The sequence below is a fragment of the Dromiciops gliroides genome, chromosome 1 (assembly GCF_019393635.1).
Source record: "Dromiciops gliroides isolate mDroGli1 chromosome 1, mDroGli1.pri, whole genome shotgun sequence".
Classification (NCBI taxonomy): Eukaryota; Metazoa; Chordata; class Mammalia; order Microbiotheria; family Microbiotheriidae; genus Dromiciops; species Dromiciops gliroides.
In genome coordinates this window covers 231456775-231469050 of record NC_057861.1, presented here as the reverse complement: position 1 = coordinate 231469050, position 12276 = coordinate 231456775, and the positions used below count along the sequence as shown (strand labels likewise).

Genomic DNA, 12276 nt, shown 5'->3' with positions numbered 1-12276 from the left:
ATACCTTTCCAAAGGGAATATTATACAGTGCAATATTCCCAATCCTTTCAATTCATGAATACAGGAAAAAAATGAAAGACTTAAAAATGAGGTTTTCTGGGTCAGCAGCCTATTTAATAATAAAGAATTCCATTAATCATCTTCTTAGTGATTTTTTTAATCATCAAAAATTCCAAATGACTTTGGGATAAAGCAGGAGAAAAGACATACTTAACTAGTCTGTCATATCTCAGGATACATGACTTATACACAGCAAAGTTCTCTTTACAAGAACTTGTCAGTGAAAAGGTTTTCTAAATTCTCCTGGGAACTTTTTGTTCTGTGGCAGATTTTTAAACTTCTGTACAAAAGTGATCTGCGCATGCATTTCACTGGTCACAAGCATTACTTATTAGATTTTGCCCTCCACTAAATGTAACTAAAAAAACAAGAAAGAGGAGCAAAACCCAAAGTAATTGTGTACAAATAAAGGACATCATCCAGTCGCAGAACAGTGTACCAATAACAGGTTAGTGTTCCTTCAGGTTATCAAAACTATCCCCAAAGCCTGATGAAATCCTGAACTCTGCAGCCTTGTCTGATAACCCTCACAAAACCTTTCATCGAGAAGCCTGAAGGTAGAGAAGGAATGAGCAAAAATAGTCTAATTTAAAACAAACCCATGACAAAGCAAACAGGATAACTGGTCACCTATTTAGCTAGTGTTAAGCAAGATTTCCATAAAGACCTTAGAGGGAAGTCTCTCAGTTTTCTTGTATACACTCAACCTCATAAGAACAGCTCACCTTACACACCAAGGTCAGCATATTTCTGTCCCCAGGAAGATGGCACCCACATCCAAGCACCCCAAGTCAATAATGAAGCAGGCTGCAGCAAGTGGTGTGTAAACTCTCAAATGACTTCTCTTCATTGGAGTTGCTATCACTGGCTGGTTATCTCAATTAAATAGAGCCACACAGTAATGAGGCCAAGGTCATGGATTCAAATTCCCACAAAGGACAGTTTCATGTCAGCTAACCATACTTACCTCCAATCACTTCTCTAGTAAATGGACATAGCTGCCCCTAAGGAGGAGTGAATATGTGAGTGAAGAAAAGATAAATCTATCATCTTTCCTGAACCAACAAAGTCACATGTACCCTGTCTAATCTGGAGAAGGAAATGGCAAACAACCTCAGTATCTTTGTCAAGAAAACCCCAAATGCGGTCACAGAGTTGGACGTGACCAAAAAGCAACTGAACAGCAAAGCCTCATTTAATTCACATACAACATTTAGAGAAGACAGAACCTTCCTCTCCCTCTTTGTGAGGGTATTTAGTTGAACAACAAAGTAAACTCATCCTATTATACACTAGGGCAGGGTTTCTTAAACTTTTTCCACTCATGACCCCTTTTCACCCATGAAATTTTTTATGCAACCCCAAGTATATAGGTATATAAAATACATATACATAACCCTTTACTGTTGCCAAATTTTTTGAGACCCCCACATTCAGTTACATGACCCCATATGGGGTCTCTATCCACAGTTTAAGAAGCTAGGCACTAGAGTACTGACATTTTTACCCTTCCTGCTCCAATCTTCCATTTATAACTGCCTTTCAAACATCTTGAACCAGATGTCCAGTAGACATCTTAAACTCAATATGTCCAAAACAGAACTTATTATTCCCCACACACACACCCCTTCCCTATTAACCACTGAGGGCAGCACTATCCTCCCAGTCCCTCAGGGTGGCAACCTAGGAGTGGAACCATCCTAGATTCTTCACTATTTTCCCCCTCCCCCACCCCCATATCCAAACTGTTCCCAAGGCCTTTGTAACATCTCTCCTCTCCTTTGACACTGCCACCACTCTAGTGTAGGCCCTCATCACCTCACTCCTTGAATACAATAGCCGGCTATTGAGTCGGCCTGCCTCAAGTCTCTCCCCACTCCAATCTCTCCTCCACTTCCACCACTAAAATGAGGACATTCCAGGCATAAGGGATAGCAAGCACATGAAGGCAGGCGATAGAATGCCAAGTGTGTGGAACAATGAAATTGGTTTGGCTTAGAACATACAATTCATGAGAGGGAATAATATGCAACACCCTAGAAAGATAGGCTGGAGGGGGCAGCTAGGTGGCACGGTGGATAAGCACCAGTCCTGGAGTCAGGAGTACCTGAATTCAAATCCGGCCTCAGACGTTTAACACTTACTAGCTGTGTGACCCTGGGCAAGTCACTTAACCCCAACTGCCTGGCTTAAAAAAAAAAAAAAAAGATAGGTTGGAGACAGAATGTGAAGGTCTTTAAATAGCAGGATGAAGAATTTGTATTATCCCTGAAGAGGCAATAAAGAGTCATTTGAAGGTTCTTGAATAGGGAATTATATGGTCAAACTTGTGCTTTAGGAAGATTATTTTGTGTGGAGGATGACACGAAGCATGACCAGAAACTGAGAATCCAATTAGGTGACTGTTGTAATAGTCCAGGCAAAAATTGATGACCTGAATTAGGGTGGTAGCCTAGTGAAAAGATGAATTTGAGAACTAAGAAGACTGGGCAACTGATTGAATATGGAGTTTGATGAAGGGGGAAGAGTCAAGGATGAATGAGGATGCAGACCTGCATGACTGGAAGACTAATGGAATCTTCAACAAGAAAAAAGAAATTTATGCATCATAAGTTTGGTGTGAAGATAATGAGTTCTAGCTTCAACATGTTAGATTTAAGATACCTATGAGAAATCCAATTCAATATACCTAATACATAATTGGTATTGCAGAAATAGCATTTAAGAAAGAAAATGGGGCTGAATCTACACATCTGAGAGTTATCTGTATACTTGAACTAAATGATACTTCAAAGAAGACAACAATAATAATATAACTAAAGTGGTACCAAAAGAGGCCTCCAGGAGGCCTAATTTTTGTATCTCAAAGAAAAAAAAAAGGTAAAAAGCCTACATAATTCACAGAGTCTAATTAAGTCTAATGCCTCTTCTCCTCTCTAAATAAAGTTCCTACAATTATCTTAATTATTACCTCTTCCTTCCTCAACACCTCCTTTACTTTTCTTTGGTTTTTACATCATTTATGTGGTCCTTGAAAAAAAATTTTCACCCTAGTTTTGAGTTTTTGTCTATTTTTACAGGTCATATTTATGTCTTTGATGCCCTATGAAAAACACTTTGTCTCTATTTCTTTCTAAATACAACATTTAGATCAAGGCTTTCCCTGTCTTCCCTCTCTGTACCTTTTGTCATCTCTCCCTACTACTAACCAGCTGAGAAAAATTTGGAGAAGAAATAGGTTTAGTGGGAACATCCTCAAAATTCACTTCTACTAGGCATTTTCCAAAATGCAAAAGAACCTTCAAAGTTAACTTATAATGAATACTACTTCTGATCAATACTGTCTACCTTTTCTGTTGGACCATTTAACCCATTCTCATTGTGTAGTCATCACTTATCTGTTCATCTTTTCATAAGTCAACATTTATCAAGAGCCTGGAGGGTATGTGTGTGTGGTAGGCACTGAAGAGTTGTGGAAACTAGACAGTGAAATAAATAAAATAAATAGTAAAATATGGTTCCTGACTCAGAGAGTTTATCTAATTGTGAAGATTAAATACTCATTGATAGAATAAATATTTACCAAGTGTATGTCACTCATTCATTACTTCAAAACAAATATAAAGCATCAAACCAAGAGCAAAATTATATTACAGACTGAATAAGACAACTGATCAAAGTCTACGGGAGCAAGGAATACAAATAATGGAAATAAAATTAGTCAAACAAAGTCAATCCCAAAGGAGATAATTAATGTTGGTTATTTGGAGATGGGAAGAAGAGGAACCCTTTGAGAGAAATGAAAAGAGCAAAAGAGGAGAGGAAGAAATTTGAGAACAAACAAAAATGGAGAAAGCAAAGAAACTGCTTTAGTTGAAGCACAGTAACTGGAGGTATAGTTACATAGGTACAGGCAGGAGGAACAGCTGAGTTTTAGCTTGTTAGGAAAAGGAATTTAGATTCAATGACAGGCAATAATTATGAACTTCATTTTTGTCAGGAAAGTGACAAATTTTTTTGGAAAGCTTATGGAACATAATTCAAATGCACTAAGTATACTTTACTTATGTACTATAACAGCACATTACAGTTTTCAATAACTTCATAGTACTAATTATAGCACTAGATGACTTTTAAAAACACCTTAGATCTGGCTGTCAAGTACAGGATATGCTAAGCAACAAATGAACAGATTACCTGAATACACACACATAGAACACGATTAAAAAAAAAAAAGGTAATTGCTTCCCTTTAAATTAGAAAGGATATTGCAGTCAAATTTTACAGAGATGTTGAAAATGAAATGAATAGGGAAAAAATATGGAAACTTTAAGATGTTACAGTTACAAGTACTAAATCATATCTCTAGACTTCACAAAATCAAGTACCATAAATCAAAATCTTTTCTTCCATTTGAGCTATACCCTTTCTTCAACATATCACAGTTGCTATAGTTTCTGAAATTATGGGAGATATATATATATTCTAAAGTATTTTCAAAGGTATACCCAAAAACCGTGCACATTGTCAGTTTTCCTGCCCTTATTCTCACTGTACTGAATCTAAAAATAAAAGGCAGAAAAGACATTGATGATGTAACCAGTCTGTCAGGCAGCTGCACAGTTAATTCTATTCAGTAGCTTTCTGGCTTTTTCCCTTTTCACAACAGTTTGAATATAAAACAAAGGCAACACCTCTGTTCTTTTTTTTTAACTTCAAAATTGTAGCCAGTGAATTCACTCAGGAAAAAAAAAATGCATATTTCACTTTCCCCATATATGAAATGCCATTAAGGTTTTCAATTTCAATTCAACAACATTTATTAAGCATGTACTATGTATGTGCAAGGTACTATGTTAGGTGCCAGGGATGAATAGAAAAACAAAAACCAAAACAAAACAAAAAACCCAACCCTTAATAGTCCCTATCCTACAGATTACATTTTACTAGGGAAGAGGGAGTGGGCAGATACAACCTCTATGTACATAAGTAAATACAAAGCAATTGCAAAAGAAAGGGGGCTATAACAATTTCAGGGTGGAAAATCATAAAAGATTTCATGTATGAAGTTGTACTGAGATGGACATTTTGAAGAAAGCTAGGGTATCTAAGAGATCCATGTAAGACAGAAGAGCATTACGAACATTGGAGACCACTCCTGCAATGCTGTGCACCGGAAACAGCTAGAAGGCTGGTGAGAATGGAAAAGTGTGTATAAAGGGGAGGAATAGATAAATAAGACTGGACAGGGGATATGAATATAATGGAATATTACTGTGCTGTACAATACAATAAACATGAAGAGAGAAGCATGGAAAGACCTGCTCTAATGCAAAGTGAAGTAAGCAGAGTCAGGAGAACAAAATACATGATGACTACAACATTACAAATGTAAAGAATAATAACCAGAAAATTATAAAAATAGGTACTGTAAAACTACAAAGGAAAAGCTTGGCCCCAAATTAGAGATATGAAAAGACATCTTTCCTCCCTTGTCCTTTGAAGAGATGAAGTGCCACAGATGTGCAACATCATATAAAACATCAGTGTTTTTTAAAAACAAATATACAAAGAAGGACAGAAACAGAGACAAGAGAGATTGGTTTTCCTAATTTTTTTTCTTCTTCCTCTTTTTTTTCTGAAATTCTTTGCCTAGCCCTGGATTTGGGAGGACCTGAGTTAAAATCCAGCCTCAGACACTTGACACTTACTAGCTGTGTGACCCTGGGCAAGTCACTTAACCCTCATTGCCCCACCAAAAACAAAACAAAAAACAGTGGCCTAACTTAAAATGAACCATTTTTAAATATTCCTACTTCCAACACTATAAGAATTAAATTAAGTTTGTACTGTCCTAATATTAAAACAAAATCTACCACTTAAACTTTATCATTCTTTACTCTTTCTGGTAGCTTTATGTCAAAAGGTTCTTTCAATTTTCTACCCAAAAGTCCACTAATCATCTGTGCCAATAGAAGGGACAATCAATGGCAGATATTTTATAAGTCAATCACCTTATCTTTGTTTTTTTGTTTGTTTGTTTTTTTACGGGGCAATGGGGGTTAAGTGACTTGACCGGGGTCACACAGCTAGTAAGTGTCAAGTATCTAAGGCCGGATTTGAACTCAGGTCCTCCTGAATCCAGGGCCGGTGCTTTATCCACTGGGCCACCTAACTGCCCCCCACCTTATCTTTGGAATGAACTTTTTCCATTTCATTTGAATATACTCTGGAGAAAAATCGCATTTCAAAGAAAATAATGAAGCCAACTAAACTCCTTAAGGGCATGGACCAAATCAACCTTCTTTGTTATCTCCCATAAAATACCTGGAACATCACAGACCACAAATATTTGTTCAATGACCTGACTGAAAATCTGAGTTACCCATACTCACAAACCTGTTTCTGCTTCAGAACTTTTCCAAGCTCTAATGTAATAAATTAAAAGCATCAATTCTTACACTGTCTTGTTTTCTTATCAATTAAGGGAAAAATCAGTGTTATATAGGTGAAAGAGAAATCATAAGCATTATGTAGCACTAAATATGTGAAAATTAAAATTTAAATTTGACTAGATTTAGAATTAACTGTAGGGGGCAGCTAGGTGGCGCAGTGGATCAAGCACTGGCCCTGGATTCAGGAGGACCTGAGTTCAAATACGACCTCAGACACAACACTTACTAACTGTGTGACCCTGGGAAAGTCACTTAACCGCAACTGCCTCACTAAAAAAAAAAAATAAAAAACAAACAAACGAAAAATTAACTGTTTATAGTCATAACCCTACTTTTCCATCCAATAACCCCAGTGAGTTGACTACTTCCCAGCAGCGATCTGGTTTGGCAAGAAAAGGGAAAAATATTCTGTATGCCCATCACCAAGTGTAGTGTCTTGCATATGGTAGGTATTTAATTTGTTCAACTCAATTAAATACAGCATTATGATAGAAAAAGTACTGTATTTGGAACTAGAGCACCTGGTTTTGAAGGGGCCCTACCATTCGAGCAAGTGATTAAACCTCTATGGGCCTCAGTTTCCCCATCTTTAAAAAGAAGGGATTATACTAGATGGCCTCTAAGGTTCTTTTCAGCTCTAAATCCATGATCCCATGATCTCGTGAATAATGTTGCTGAGCTATAGTACTAATTATAATGGCCTAAATTCTGTGAGTAGAGGGTCATGTATTATAGGAGTGAGTCCTGGTACAGAACTGGTTGCAGCAAAATTTTTAAATGTTATTTTTTGGCATCTCCCAGGACCCTCATATTGTCTAAACATTGGTCATGAAAGTGTAGTGCTGGACAAATCCTTAGAGATTCCTCTAGCACAATGGTCTAATACAGGAAGAAACAGTGGTAAAAACAAACAAAAAAATTTGAGCAAGGTCACATAATTAGTTCCGAACCAAAACTCCATTCCAAGTCTGAGAGACTAAGGGATCATTTGCATTTTAAGATTCAAAGTTGGTTATTACCCAAAGGAATTGAGGGAAGGAGAGATATTCGTGGGAAGGAACCCTTTCTCAATTGCTTTTGCATTTCCACATACAGTGATAATCTAATCCAGGCACCCTCCCTGAAGCAAACTAGATTTTATTTTATATGCAACCTTAGGTTATCTTGCTACCTCTAGTAACTTTCAGTTCTATCATCAGTTAACATCAGGCATTGGATATTAGCTTAAGATTGGGGTGGGGATGGGAAAGGCAAAGAGAGAAATGGAGCATAGAGGTGATCTTTAAAATAGAGATGCATTCCCACTTGGCCCCAGATGACTCTCCACATAGTATAGGCCACATCGCAATTTGTTTCCAATAATAGACCTAAATTTCTTTAAAATCTAAATCAAGGGGCAGCTAGGTGGCGCAGTGGATAGAGCACCAGCCCTGGAGTCAGGAGGACCTGAGTTCAAAGATGACCTCAGACACTTAACACTTATTAGCTGTGTGACCCTAGGCAAGTCACTTAACCCCAATTGCCTCACCAAAAAAAAAAAAATCTAATTCAGATGCCTCATCCTGGATCCTACTTGACCCTGGGTTCCAAAAGGTGCTACCAAGCTGGAAAAACTTTGACTTTTTCCCCATGCTCTCCGTTCTGTTGTCCTTGGACCTGTCTATCTAGGAAAGGTTGGGCATCCGATGACCTTTTTTTAAATCCACAATAAATCATTCAGCCATTTACGAAGGCTTGGGATTGGTGAAGGGAGTTAGTATGCACATGAATGAAATCACACAGATCCTTTTAAACAGGGAAGTTTATAATCCACAAGGAGGCAGAACCCATTCAGAGGCCAATGGTCCCTACAACCTCAATAGCTTCCTTTCCGGGAAGGGGAGGAGGGGTTTATAAAAAAAATGAGTAACATCTTCAATTGGTAGCATTAAGCGAGTGTAACAAAATGAAAAATCCGAGGCAGTCTGGAGAATGTTCAGGGGTGAACTACCTCTCCAGTTTCTTCCCTTCCTTCCTTTCTGCAACCAGATCTCTAAAATAAGTTTTTCCACAGGAGGCAGAGAGAGGCTCTGGCAGTGGGAGGGAGTGGTTTGTGTGTGAGACCTGTTGGTTAACTGGTTACTTTTAATCCTCGAAATCCCCCCCCCCCAGGTTAAAATAGGGAGAGGGTGGCAGTAGGAGCAGGAACTACGGGGAGCTGCCCCCCGCAGCACCGAGGGTCCAGCGGCCCCACCGAGACCTAACTTCTGGTACTAGCGCTTCAATTGCCATCCCATGCCCGTCGCCTCGCTGGGCAGAGAATGAAAGGGGGGAGGCGGGAGAGCGCTTCCAGAGCCTGCCAGCGGCTCTTTCCTCTTTCGTGACCTGTTTGGCAAAGAGTCAGCCACCATTCGAGCGTCTGGTCCCCGGAAATCCCAGGGAGGCGGGTATGAAACGGAAAATCTTCACTCCCCCGGCCCCAGGACAATTTTGAAAACCCCTTTCCCATCCACAGCGGCGCGCCAGTCGGAGTAACCCACCCACCGCCACCGCCTCCGCTGCCGCGGCTGCGGCTGCTGCCTCCGCGCTGCTCCCGGGCCGAGGCCGGGGCCGGGGCAAACCGGCTGCCTCTGCTGCTGAGGTGGCAGGCTCCGCGGGAAGGAGCTCTCCGCCAGAGCCCCGGCTCTCTGCGGGAGCCCGAGCAACCTGCAGGGCGCTGCCCCCACCGCGGCGATGGAGCCCTCCGCCCGAGATCCTGCTGACCGGCGGTCACGAAAGCCCTCTCGCCCTCCTGCTCTGGCTCACGCGCGGGTATACACACACAGACACAGACACACACACATACACATACATTACCCATACACACACAAGCCCAGCCTTGTAAGCAGAGGCTTCCCTTCCTTCTCCCGCCCCCGGAGTCACCACGGGGGGCCCCCCAGGCCGGGCGGCCTTCCGCAGGGCAGGAGAGAGCCAGAGCTCGGACCCGGGCTCTCTCTTCTCTCTCCTCGGAGAAGAGATAGGCCTCCCACCTTGGAGAAAGGAGAGGCTAGAGATGCGCCAAACCCGAAAAGTGAGCAACCGCAGCACGCCAGTCGGAGGGAGACAGACCTGAGGGGAACAGAGAAGGGGGCGGGGGCAGCGGGCGGGGAGGTGGGATGGGGGGGGAGAGCGAAACTTACGAGCGTAAACCTGGGGGGCGGGGGGCGCACAAAAATTCCAACCACAAGCACCGGCGCGCGCTCGCTGGCTTACCTCGGTCTCCCTTCTAGCTTCGGGCGAGAGATGAAGGTGAACGGAGGAGGTGGCGGGTGCGACCAGCTCGGGAGGAGGAGGGGCCGCCGGCTGAGCTGCTGCTGCTGCTGCTTCGGCTGCTGCCGCTGCCTCTGGAGCCGCCGAGGCTGCTGCTAACGCGGGCGGCTTTCATGAATGGAGCGCAGCCCTGGGCTAGGGCTCGCTCGCGATCAGGGAGCCCAGAGGTTCCCGCTGTCCCCTCCTTCTCGACCTCCTCCTCCTCCTCCCGCTCCTCCAGCTCAGCCCGGCCGCCGCAGGCACGTGATCCCTCTGCCTCCTCCCCTGCTTCCCTCCGCCTCCTGCCACCCGGAGCTCAGCCGGTAGCTGTGGCTTTGCTAGACAGCTTCTCTGCTCCTAGAGTCTCTCCCGTGACGTGCCTTCAGGACCCTGGGGCTAATCGGCTGGAGCAGCCGACGGTCCTCGCAGCGTGGGGCGGAGTGAGGCGGCTGCAGACGCACGTTTTGGGTTTTGTTTTGTTTTTTCTTTTCCTGCTGCTGCTGATCTCTTGTGGAGCAGTAGGTGTCTGGCCTCCGGGCTCAGCAGGCTTCTGGTGGTCAGCGGCGGCGGCGATGTCCGAGCCTGGTTGGGTACCTGGCAACCTGTACGTTACTTTAAAAAAAAAAAAGTGTGGTTTTTTTTTTTAAGCGCTTAGTGCGTTGGTCCCCATAGCAACCATACTGAGTAATACATAAAATGGAAAACAAGAATTAAAAGTTCAAAGTTTTGACCTCCCTCAAACCACCCGTTTTGCCTATGTTGTTTGTATCTCTCTCACATTCATAGGACACTTCCCTCACAACCCTGAAGGGTAGGTGGTTCAAGTATTGCACCCATTTTGTAGATGAGAAAAATGAGGGGAATGTTGCTTGCCTGTGATCACACCACAAGCACTAAATGGCAAGTAATTAGAACTGCAGGCCTTATGACTGGAAGGGCAGTGCCTCCTTCTGGGTCACTTTTCCCTCCTTACTCTTAAAAGTCAGAATGTGTGTTTCTTTTTAAATGCACAATTAAATGATGAGTCTAGGCTTATCACTGAGGTGACAAATGTGGTTTTTTTCAGCTGCAGCAACTCTCAAAGACATCTACTAAGTAATAGTAGAGTTGTAATGTGTGTAGATTGAGGGAGCCCTCAGACAAAATCAAGGATCATTAAAATATTGAAACTGGCCTACTTAGTTTTTCCCCCTTTTGAAACGTGCCATATCCTTTCTTCATGCCTGGAAAGCATTCCCTCCTTACCTCTGCCTCAAAAAAATCCCTACCTACCTTCAAAGCTCTCCTCAGATGCTACCATCTACAGGAAGGAAGCCTCTTCTTCACGCCCTTCCCTCAGATGTTGGAGCTCTTCCAACCACAATGCTTTGTGTTTACTTTCTTGTCTCTTTAATTGTTTCCCTTCAGTAGAATGTAAGCTCCTTGAGGACAGAGACTTTCTCTCTTTTCCTTTGTATCCCCAGCATTTAGGACTGTGCCTGAAACATAGAAGAAATGTAAGCTTTTGCTAAATTAATTGATGTATGAATCCTATAAATTATTGATCCAGCAGTGGTGTTTCTTTTTACAACCAGCTCTATAATTTTTAAAGTTACAAATGAAAAATCTTTAATAAATTACCCCAAACTATAGTTAAACTATGCAAATGTCCTACAGTATTCATCTGTATAATCCATGAATATAACAATCTATATTCCCTACACAGCTGCCAAACTAGTCTTAATGAAGCACAGGTTTGATCCTGTCTTCAGTTAATATTTTCTCTGAGATAAACTATAACGTGGTCAACTTGGCATTTAAAACCTTTTACTATCTGTCTTCAGATTATTTTTAGGTTTATTCCTTGAGGTTTGTGTGTGTGTTTTTAAGGATTCATAGACTGAGAATAAGAAGGGACCTTAGAAGCTGTCTAGACTAACCTTATTTTACAGATGAAGAATCTGAGGACCAGAAAAAATAAATGACTTGGTCAATGTCACAAAGGTAAAGAAAACAAGAATGGAATTTGAACTCAGGTCTTCTGACTCAAGATCTATTGTTCTTTGGACTGTATCATGATGACCCAGTGCATATTACTCCATTTCACAAACTCTGTTTCAACAAAATTGGCCTAGTGATTGTTTCCCCAAGCTCAACCTTTTATATCCTACCTCCATGCCTTAGACCAGATTGTGCCTCATGTCTCAAATACACCATCTCTTCACAACTACTTCAGAATCCTTAATGTCCTTCAAGGCAGAACTCAGGCTATCCCTTCTATGGAAAACTTTTTTCTCTTTTTTCTAAAAATAAAATTTTAAATTGTATTTTCAGTTCTAAATTCTCTCCTCTCTCCTGTAGAAAAAAATCCCCAGTACCAGATGGATTCACAAGCAAATTCTACCAAACAATTAAAGAACAATTAATTCCAGTACTATATAAACTGTTTTTAAAAATAGATAAAAGAGTGCTATCAAATTCCCCTGTAACATGAATAAGATTTCAAAACCTAAAT

General features: G+C 41.5%; 1 protein-coding gene across 1 annotated transcript in view; it reads right to left on the bottom strand.

Moving 5' to 3' along the window:
• Positions 1 to 10028, bottom strand: part of LPIN2 (lipin 2) — a 105541-nt gene extending 95513 nt beyond the window's left edge. Inside the window, exon 1 of the mRNA XM_043977909.1 lies at positions 9747 to 10028. The gene's annotated coding sequence lies outside the window, so the exon portion shown is untranslated. The remainder of the gene's footprint in view (positions 1 to 9746) is intronic.
• Between the last annotated feature and the right edge of the window lie 2248 nt (positions 10029 to 12276).